We start from the raw sequence: 11,058 nt of genomic DNA, 5'->3' as shown, positions 1-11,058 counted from the left end.
TTTTGAGAAATTATACGTTCGACTTCCTGTTATTCGTAGCCACAAGAAAACCCAACGGCCTTCGATTCGAACCCAGCGATTTATAAAATATGCAGTAATTGCTGCACGTGCAATAAACTCGGTCTCAAAGATAACTCGTAAATTCAGTATATCGATAGTAGTATCTCACAATACGCCTTGGTGATAGAGATGAGGCCTGTCGCAGTCCTAATTAGACCCTAGCAAATTTTACGCAAATTCTAAGAGGTCGAGATACACGATACTAAAAGCTAAACAACAGGGAATATTTCGTAGTCACCAAAGCTATGTCACTCTCCTCTAGGTAACGCCTTTTTTCAAGTTAAACGTCTCCCTTTATTGCAAGGATGTTTTATATGCCGTAAACTGGCAATTATCAATTAATACTTTACGCTTGATTGTTTGTACAGTAAATTCTGTTTATTAAAATAATAAAGAAAGCCAGTGCGTGGCGTTTCTATGGATAACTGGTATTCCAACGACCCGTTTTTTCGTGATCGGAGCTCGTCAAAGAAAGAAGTCAGCAGTATCCAAGCAGTGTAAGCTAGTTCTATTTCTTCTTAGAAAAGTTTCTAGTTACCCTGGCCAAGTACGATAAATGTAGATTACATTGTAACGAATCATAAAGACTAACTTGATTTTCCTTTGAATTTTTAAGGGCGGAATAATTTTTAGCGGGAATAAACATTTTTTTAAAGAAATATATTTCAGCCAACAAAATTTGCAATAAGCCTGAGGGTTCTGGCACTTATGACGCCCCCGGTCTACTTAACCCAATAAAAAACGAGCTCCTCGTAAAGAAGGTATTAACCTGTTGTACTATCGGAAAAAATTTCCGATAACTATTTTTTTGTCATTAGCTATCTGCTCATTTCGATTTGGGGTCCAGCTAACTGGCAGATCCGAATATTGTACGGTAGATGTATCAATTGGGTCGACTGTGAAGAGCTTATCATTCAATCACGTACGTCTTTTTTTTCCTAATATTAAATGCTTCTCGGTGGGCAAAGGCGATTAGAAAAATAAAAATAGGCCCTGATATTGAATGGTATTTCTAACCAAAAAAAATGTTCAATAAAACTGAAATATTTTAATTTATCATATTGCTTATGGACTACACTCGTAATCACTGCCTAAAAACCTTTGAGACTTTCAGAGTAATAAAGCAAAAGACAGAAAGAAAAGACGGTCGAATGAGTATATTTGAATTTCTATGTATATTTTATGCTAACGAAATTAGAATTCTTGCACTATTTGAGAAATTTTAAGAAAACATATTCTAAATGAATCAGGATGGCTTGATCTGGCAATAGTTCCAACCAACGTTTAAAATAATATTGTTTATCGTATCGTAGGCTTTGCTAGAATAAAACTCGAGCCTAAAAGGCAGCCTACGGCCTCTGTGGAACCGTTTGACATTTTCAAAGTCTCTCAGACTTTCCAGACTTAGAACCTGAATTAGCAGTGTCATTCGGCAAGCTGTAACATTTTCTCGCTGGGTTTTCTATGGTAGATGACTCCCTCCTCGAGCTGGACCAGTCCCTTGTGGTAACTTTTCCTCGAGCTTTATGGGTTCGTTTTCGGGAAATATGAAAAATTGAAAGTTCAGGGTACATACGAATACGAGCTAAAACATCGAAGGTAGAACTATGTTTACGTTGTGTGGCGTAATGAATTAGCCTGTCAATCGTTTGGAATATCTGTGTTCGCAGTTTTTTAACGTTAAACAGGACATAAAGATTTGCAGTAATCGAAGTTATTGACAAAGCGAAACATCAAACTCACGATTTTTAAGAATCACGCCAATATAACTAGAAGCCTATGTTTACCCTCTAAACTTATTAAATCTTGCCCTAGCTAGAGCTTCAAATGTCTAGATATTTCTCTTGGCATGTTTTGTTTTTTTGAGATTTAAGTGGAACAAAGCTAGCACATATGAAAATGCTCCATAGCATCCGTTTAGAAGAAACCATATTCACCAAAATTGTGTCCATCAAATTATTCAGTTCCCGTAGTCCTGTTGAAAATAGATTACTAGAAAAAAATAAGCGGATAAGTGTATTACTTCAATGATAATTAAATCCTATAATTATCGCAATTACTTGCTTATTGTGAAGGGAGGCAAACAAGTTAAAAGCCCAATGTCCACTACCACTGAGACGTTACTGTTTTTCCTTATCGAAAAAACCTTAATCAGTTTAAAATCCACTGACTTGGCATATGTGAAGCGGGGCCCAGGTAAAGGCTGAACTGCCACACAAGCGTACATCTAGTATGAAAATTTTGCCTTTGTAATTGGGGCTTAGTGTTGAGAGGGCCAACGAGACGACTATCAAGAAAAAGCCTTACTAGACCGATCTGAGCTGGACGTTCCACTCTGGCCAGGGTACCGTATATAAAGATTGTGAGTATGGGTTTTCCGTCAGCATTTTCGCTATATCATAGATCGTATCAACGTCGTTAATCAATAACTTCCCCAGAAGAACATACGCGAGGGGTCATTATATATAACCTGACAAGGAGTTTGGCACAGTGCAAATATGTGTGCAACTCTACAAAACATATGGCTATTCAACAACATAACTGTAGAAGAGAACTGGCTTATATTCGATCAGTTTGGCAACCTTACGCGGCCACCATCGGGCAATATGTTGCATATCGTCTTTTGTTAACCAGAGACGACATCGTACTTTTTGTGCGTTGGCAGGAATTAAAAGTATACAGAAATCGATCGTGGCATACATAGGATCAGCAGACTAGTTTAGCCGACTCGCAAGCCTTTCTAGGACTAGAGCCTATATGAACGTTTTTTCCCATTTTGTGAGACAGCAGAGATGCAAGGTGAAAAGATGGCGTCCTTTTTTTTTTAGTGTCCCGAGGCGAAGTTTGTTTCAATTCCGCCATTGGTAATGCCGGGCAGCACTAGACCGCCCTATTCACAGGGTCTGACAATAGCATAAGGCCTCTTTGTAGATTTTACATTCTCACTATGGGTAGATATATTAGGCTTATGAGATTTTTGCGGCTGCAGTAATACATCGCTACCATATGACTCTACGACCCCACTTAATGCTTATCATATTTCACAGTGAAGCTTTCTATACCTGCTTATGCCTAATTATCAGCATTTGGTCCGCAGGTAAAAATATATTTGAAAAAAAATTGAACAGTTGAGCGTGTCCTTAATATTAATGCGGTAAGCCAGAGTGTATCAAGCTGGGTCAAAATAGCGGGCTTTGAAACCTAATGTTCTATCATAGTGTTTAAAACGAGTTTCGGTAAATGTTATGGGCTTCGTGTAAGATGAACTATATATGTATATATAAGACGCTTTAAGGTTTTCTCATCGGCTTAAAAGGATGGAGTAACTTTCGCTGGCTACAACAAATCGCTTGCTCTGCATTTTCAACGGCAAAAAACGTGTTGAATACAGCACTGAAGTGCAAAAATTTTTTGCCAAAATACAGATGTCCAGCTCTGATTTGAGAGAAAAGCTGCAGCTGGACCTTATAGAGTTGATAAGAATATTTACGATAAATCTGTTGATGCGTGTACTTAGCGACACGTCGTAATCAATGGGATCACAAAGGCTATGTAATAACGTAACTCGTTGAAAATGTTTGGTGAACCAATTGTCCCAGTCACTGAACTACCTACCCTCGTACCACCTGGAGACAACTCGATCGTTCCCCGTTTTACATGATCTGGTGCTTGCAAATATTTATGCAAGGATGTTTCTACTTCGTTAAGTTATGGCTTTGGCCCGCAAGTACTACTCTCAGTCAGCATTTACGCCCTATTAGAAACCGTTAGGCCGGCTCTCGTTGCTCCTGCTGGCCTGCCTAATGATAATCGATCGAAGACTGTAAATCCAGAGCATTAGTTTTTAAAAGCTTGACTCACAGAGAGCAAAGATTACGCAAAATAAGGGATTACATAATATCTAGTAGGCGACAGATCACAGTCGCACTGTTTCATCCTATGGCTCGAAAACAAGTTATTCTCTATCCTATGTTTAGAGATTGTCAATCGGCTTTTTGGTTAGAGTTATAATCGCATTGAGAAGGCCTCCTATACGCAAACTTGAGCCTTGCCTTAGGGCGGAACTAAGTGAATCATTGCAACTTAGAGCTATTATCAATCATCATCATCATCATCATTTCTTCAAGATGTGCCCGGGCGCTCCAGAACGGCTTTTATTTGTCGTGAATATGTTATTTTTATCATACGATTCCCTCGTCAGGCCTAGTCTGCTGCCAAGATGAACGTCACTGCTTAGTTGACATCTAAATGTCACGCCTATCTTCGAATAAAGTAAACGTTTAAGATAAACCAGCCGTTAGCTACAAACATTAAAAGTGGGAAAATCCAGTTAACAACTACACAGCTGGTCTCGCTTCTAGACGAAATTTTAAACTTACAAAAGCTACAAGATCAGTGATGAGGGGCGCGGCACATGCATACACGTGTGCTGTAACGTAAATGACAAAAAAGTCAACTGGTATTTTTCGGGATTTCATAACTATAGTTTGCATTTGTGTGTCTGTAGGCAGTCCTCTTCTCAAAACTAACCTAAGTATCACCTATATCCAGCTTGAGCTCGACAATCAGCACATCAGAGAGCCCCTGTGGCACTCTACAGTCGTCATAAGTCCGTGAGATGACACCCACTTATGCTAAACAAAACTCAAATCACCAAATAGGTTGTGTGCTTTTGCATTTAATAAAGGGGGAGCCACAGAGTCTATATCTGGGCCCCCAAAAGAATCTAGTGTAGTTGGCTGCAGGCGTCATGTTTTCGCATACGTCAGCCGTCGCTTCTAGTGGCTCGTTCGCACGCATAACTTCAAAATCTCCAAAGTAGAATGCGTTTATCCTACGACAGTCATTCAGTCAGTATTTATCTGCATTGTACTTCCGTGTAGAGGGATCGCGCTCAAATCACCTACAGCTTGTCTCCGTTTCTTAGAATAACCCACAGTAACCTAGAAAAGAAAGGGGTTCACCCGATTATTTACAATGTCGTTCGCGTGAGATAGGTAATAGTGGACTGCGGTTTTGAGAAGTCGACCAAGATACATTGCGGCTAATATCCTCGGTTGACGGCTTGTAATGAATTTATACATAGTGCGTAATAAAATCTACAACTTACATTATCAGGCTCTACGCTATTCCGGTGCCTGTTTTAAGTGAATGAAGCCAATGCGGCCAATAAAAGAAACAAAGTGTACAATCTAACCCTATATTAAATATTCGTTAGGATATATATTTCTATGTTATTATTGGGTTATGAGCTTGCGCCGTTTCTTGACCAATTTTACATTGGATTTTATATCAGAAAAAGTACACCTACTCGTTTCAAAAACCCAATACAGGATTTCACATTTCTTTAGAAAACATCCATAAATCCAGTAGGATCAAGTGCCATCTGCTCGAGCTGTAGCTTAAGCTCTGCATATTGCATATGTCTTTGAGATCAGTCCTTAGCCTTGATGCGTTTTACTATCTCTTTGAAAAAACAGCCCTCCTGTCTCGACTCGGGTAGCTGACTCTGTGCATCCGAACTCAGTGATTTTATTGGGTTGATCCCGATGTATAAAATGTCTCAAATAATGTAAATGTAACCCTCCCTGTTTATTCGGGTTGGGCGTTTTTTCAAAAAGTATTTCTGCTTTTCAAAAAAAAAATCATTATGATTACACACAAAAGAAACACTATAGTACGACACGAGGCATGCGCTGCTTAAATTTTGAGAATTTGATTAGATATCTCGAGTTTTACGTCCGCTGGTGCCATTAAAAATAGGTCTAAGTGTAGCGGGCCTCGGGGCTGCCATGGGATGTTTACGATTGGCTTTTAACCTAACCACCAATCATATGTTTCTGGGTTAGAATATCACCACATGCAGCGTTATGGGACAGCACCTCAATGTCCAGTGCTCAGATAGCCAGGGTTCTGCATGTGAATTTCATACGAAATCATCACTTCATTAAAGATATGGCAATGGTAGATACATAATGGTACACAAACAAACATTATTACTTCTACTACTATGTTCTTCTGGTAAAAAGAACATAGGCATACGCAGTCTAAACTATAATTTTCGCACACTTTACCTGTACAGAAACAAACCTCTGTCCGCCACACGGAATATACCCAAACAACAAAATTAACGTTAATATCATAGGTATCCAGAGAAAATACCTGATAATTTTGGGACAGAGCCGCAGTCCGTAGATAATCTCATTTACAGGCCGTTGTCGTCGAGCTACAGCTGCGGCTCACTAGACAAAGGTTGCTTAATGATGCCAAGCGCTGACAGCAAGGGCCAAATATGCTAACAGGCGGGGCTAATTAGAGGGGCATCTTGCATACAACACCGTTATTATTCGCCCTGTGACTGGGCTACAGCTGCATCATTCATCGAACCTCCAATCCGTTTCTGGTCTACATAGGTTGTAACCTATTGTTAAACTGTTGTTAACGGTCTGTCGTTAATAGCTTGCGACGACGATACAATCGATGTCTGGCCTAACATAAATAGGCATCGCATTTTTGTATGCGGCCGTTAGGATGCCGATAACCGATTCTGGTAATGAACGACTAAACACAATCAGTAATGCACACGTACAATAGAAAAACCTGCACCCGTTAGGTAATCTTAAATATTGTAGGTAAGGCTGCAACTAAAGTGTCGTGATCAATGCTAAGGAGCATTATGGGTTAAGAGCGCTATCGTGGCTAGCATGTTAAACGGCAGTAGAGCTAAAAGTCGCTGGTTTAAGTCTCGAGGTGGGACACACTTAACGATACGGTACACTTCTGTAAAACATAAGTTTTTCACGATACAGTACAAAGCGTATTGCTAGATACACAAAGAAAAAGAAGACAGCAGATGATTTGGTGCGTTTGTAAATACTGCTAGAATGGATTTTCGCTCGCTTTCTCGCGGAGTGCTTTTCTCTAATGCAGGAGTCTCCAATGCAAGGTTACTTTTTAACTTTTTGCTTTGCGTATTTTTTGTGTATTTTCTAGAAAAAAAAAAACCTATTAATTCCTGAAGAGCCTGAGAGAGAGATATATATGTGTATATATATATATGTCTTATAGTAAAGGCATACAGAGATGAACGTCTCTCGTACAATATAGAGAATCGTGCAAAGTAAATTTTTCCGTTATTCCCATACGTATGAGGGGCGAATTGCGGTAGTGATTTAGAATGCGCCTTATCTTACTAAAAGATGCTCCGATGAAGCTAGTAAAAATGCTCTTGGGAAGCAGACCAAGATTAGCTCAACCAGTGTAACCTCCATCAATCAATCTGCACTAAGCACTTTGTATGTTGACTACCATCGTCAACGCGCTATTGCAGATAAATAAAACGCTAGTGAAAACCTTTATCTTTCTATATGTTATTTACCATAACAGACGGAAAGATACTGATCATACGATACAATGAAGCACGCGTTATACTCTCATTTTGAATGTTAGTAAACCCAACATTCTTCACAGCTCTTCAATAACAATATCAAACATTCTCTAATACTGTAGATCGAGGCCCAACTACTCATAAATGCTCTTAGGTATATAAGAAGACGCATTGCACACACAGCGGAACATATTTATAGTATAAACTATACGCTACGATTGTATTACGTCCTTGGACCATATTCATGTTAATACCGGTACGTAAGTTTTACGCCCGAAAGGAAAACTCCAAAAAATTATCCTATGCTGTGTTATTAACTGGACAAGATATTACCTCGTATAATAATACTAGCTTCGTTCTTTTTTTTTACCATTGTATTTGGAAAGGTATCGCTCACGTCGGTCCTCGCATCTCGTAACTATACCAGTTCATACCATAGTAGTAGCCCCTGCGTGCTGGTTGGTATCCCACTGCTGGGTATAGGTGCTTTCGTCCATTAGCCATAGTGAAGAGCATTACCGCAGCGAAATCGGTAAAGCGGTTGATGAAGTGACCGGGACGTCAAAAACGAGAACCGACAGGATGGCCACCATCATCAGTAGCGTCGTTCAACGTTTTGAGCGGATAAACGCTCATCACCTATAGAGCCACTTACGATCTTCAGGTTCAAGTAAGGGGTCACAGTTTTATTGCCATTATTGTATTGCTACGTCCATTGTTCCGAGGATGTTGTTGATTGAAACGAGAACATGTGGCGAGGAGAAAAAACTTGGAAAAAACAGGAAGTTCTCATTGTAGATATATTCGTACTACTTTTTCTGTTTAGCAGTTTTTCTCATTTTCGAGGTGTACAGCCTGTTTGGCCACAAAAAAGGATCTACTATAGATTATGGCGACACAAGATCATCATCATCATCATGGGTGATGCCTATGGCTTGCTGGTACGACGACAACCACAACAATAACAATGAGGGTGGTAATTATTTGGTACTGGGTTTCTATCTATTGCTGTATGGACAGCTAATTACGGGATGCTGCGTTGCATTATTGACAGTGTGTGTATTTGTTGTTTCTTGCTATCGTAGCAGTTGTTATTGTTGATGGGGCGTCTAACGCTGGAGTCGACGACGCTCCATGATGCCGGCGAGTCATGGGCGACGATTTTGATGACGGCATAATACGCACGGATACTATTTACCGGCGTGGTAACATAACAAAACATGTCATGAAACGAGAAGCGAGGATATTGTGGCTAGTTCATAGTCCGTACCTCCATTGTCAGCGTATTAATCACATATGGCCACTTATCCAGGTATACGACACTGCATGGCAGAAAGAAGGCAGATACGCTGAATACGAAGCGAAATACGTACGAGGACCCCAAAAAAGATACAACTAAATCGCGTCCAGTCGACATTATTGTTATATCTAAATATATACTGTACAAGTAAAAACGACAAAACTGTAACTTATTTATATGCAAACACACGTGAAACAATTGCTTTCCTTCTATGTGCTCGGAAGCCATTCAGCATAGGTTGCATTGAAAATTATCGCAACTAACGTAAGTAAAGTTCCGACAGAATAAGCTTTAGGACGATGAAATTAGGATAACGGCCCGTAGCTGCGAATGAATCAGGCGAGACTTCGTTCGCTCGGACAATATAGGGGTCGCTTTTTCTTTATTTCGAATGTATTTTTAGGCCGTTTACCAGTCTTTATATCAACATTCCTATATCGTAATTTATTATAAAACACAAACGATCATACAGGTGTACCCGATGATCCATGGCCAATATGTAGCAGCGATATCGCCGTCGAACGAAGTGCCTATTTAAGAAGCTTTTTTCCTCGACCTCCAAGATCACTAGAAATACATAGCGTTTTTTTTTTTTTTATAGGCCTATCCAATTTACAGCTAATTCTAACTGGTACGGATCAACTAGACTGCTGGACTAGAAAAGGACCCTTTTTAGCAAACGCAGTTTCTTTTTGGACTCTTTATACAACCGTTAGAACAGGACATGTCACTTTTGTAATTATAAAAAAGCACTGTACTTTGTATTATTGGATAGGCAAATTTGCAGGTTCGACATTCCTGCCTGACAGCCTTTTGCTGAAGTTCTGTTTGATTATTGCGAGTATGAACATCTGCCGAGCTTTGCTAGGGTACCTTTGTTTGTTTGTTTCCATGAATATCCTGCTTGCATAGTTCCGAATGATGGAACTAACGCATAGAAGAACAATTATTTTGTAAGAACACTGGGATTACCGTTATCCCCTGTGTTTATATTTCATTGAGTCTTACTATTATTGTATGACGATTCCAAAAGGCAGACGCCAGCTTCGTTCTGCAATACTATAGCAATGTTTTTATGTGCATTGATAACAGATTATTTTATTGTTGACATGAAGAGGCTATTTATTGCCTTTTGATGCTCGTGGATCCCAAACCTTGACCATCAAGCTGTCGTGCATATGGCTACCGCGAATGTCTATGAATTTTCATATAATTTCTATCAGCAGTTCTTATGGATACACGGGCTAATATCTTCCTATATATAGTTGTAAATCTATAAAGCCGGGATACGAGTTACAGGACAAACAATTTAAATCTACACTGACTGCAATGAGATGTTTATACTTCTAGCTTGTTGTCCTGTTGTCGTTACGGCTATATATATATATATATATATATATATATATATATATATATATATATATATTACGGGAAATGAAACAGTGTCGCTGAATAGAGTGTTAACAGCTGCCAGCTGGCTCTAAGCAGCAACAGCTAGACCTAAGTTTAGATGTTTATATGTACATGGGCGCTAAATAGAAAAGCTTTTTTTCTGCATTTCCTAATGTAAGCGCCTGAAGAACGACTTCAAGTGAGTGAGCCTGATAAACCTCATAAGCTGTATCTAGCGATAAAGCTCTGGAAGTTGTTGTTTTCTGCTTTAAGATAATTCCATTTTGTTTTTTTTTTCGATTCAACCAAGTGTTTCAACTTCTGCAAGGGCAGCTTGTCTGGCGTGGCTATAAACTTCTTGTGTACCGATCATGTACTGTATGGGATTACATTGAGAAAAACTGTTGACGTCTTTTACCTCGTTTCCGCTTGTAGTATAAACGTCCATTTTGGTCGTAGATAGCCATATACCGTTGAAAATGCCCTTAGGCAAATTCTACAGTCAGCAAGATCCCACGTGTCATATTCCTTGAACCGAAACATTTGTGGCATAGATAAGATACACGAGGATACGGGTCATTTTCGGGTCCTTCGAATCTGGCCGGTTAAGATCGGCTGATGCCATTTCGAGGTCCTGAAATCATTTGGCGTTCGGCGCTTCCGTATACCACCAAGCAGTTTACATCACATCAGTTGTTGCGTATCCAGTATTGCACGCTTCTCCATATAACTCGCTGCAGGAGGTGGGTCAAGAAAGTATTTTTAACGGAGTATAGAGGTCGAGGTTATTGTACGCGTCGACATTCGTCGCCATAATATCAATATAACAGTTGTAATTATAATCGGAAGCGGCGTAAATTCCTTCAAACTGATTAATCTAAATCAGAACTCCTATATATAAAAAGTAATTTTGAATTTG

At 39.5% G+C, this 11,058-nt stretch overlaps 1 long non-coding RNA gene across 2 annotated transcripts in view; it reads left to right on the top strand.

The window, feature by feature from the left end:
- The window catches only part of LOC111253193 (uncharacterized), a 29,622-nt gene that overhangs the window by 9,547 nt on the left and 9,017 nt on the right, over positions 1-11,058 (top strand). Inside the window, exons 3-4 of one of the 2 annotated variants that reach the window (XR_015330216.1) lie at positions 7,834-8,117; positions 8,533-9,011. This is a non-coding gene — a long non-coding RNA (uncharacterized LOC111253193). The remainder of the gene's footprint in view (positions 1-7,833; positions 8,118-8,532; positions 9,012-11,058) is intronic. The other variant, XR_015330217.1, reaches the window with a different exon arrangement.

This window comes from Varroa destructor, unplaced genomic scaffold, assembly GCF_002443255.2.
Source record: "Varroa destructor unplaced genomic scaffold, Vdes_3.0 BEIS01000006.1, whole genome shotgun sequence".
NCBI classification, from domain to species: Eukaryota; Metazoa; Arthropoda; class Arachnida; order Mesostigmata; family Varroidae; genus Varroa; species Varroa destructor.
Note: the sequence above shows the minus strand (reverse complement) of the source record. Positions and strands in the feature narration are given on the sequence as shown.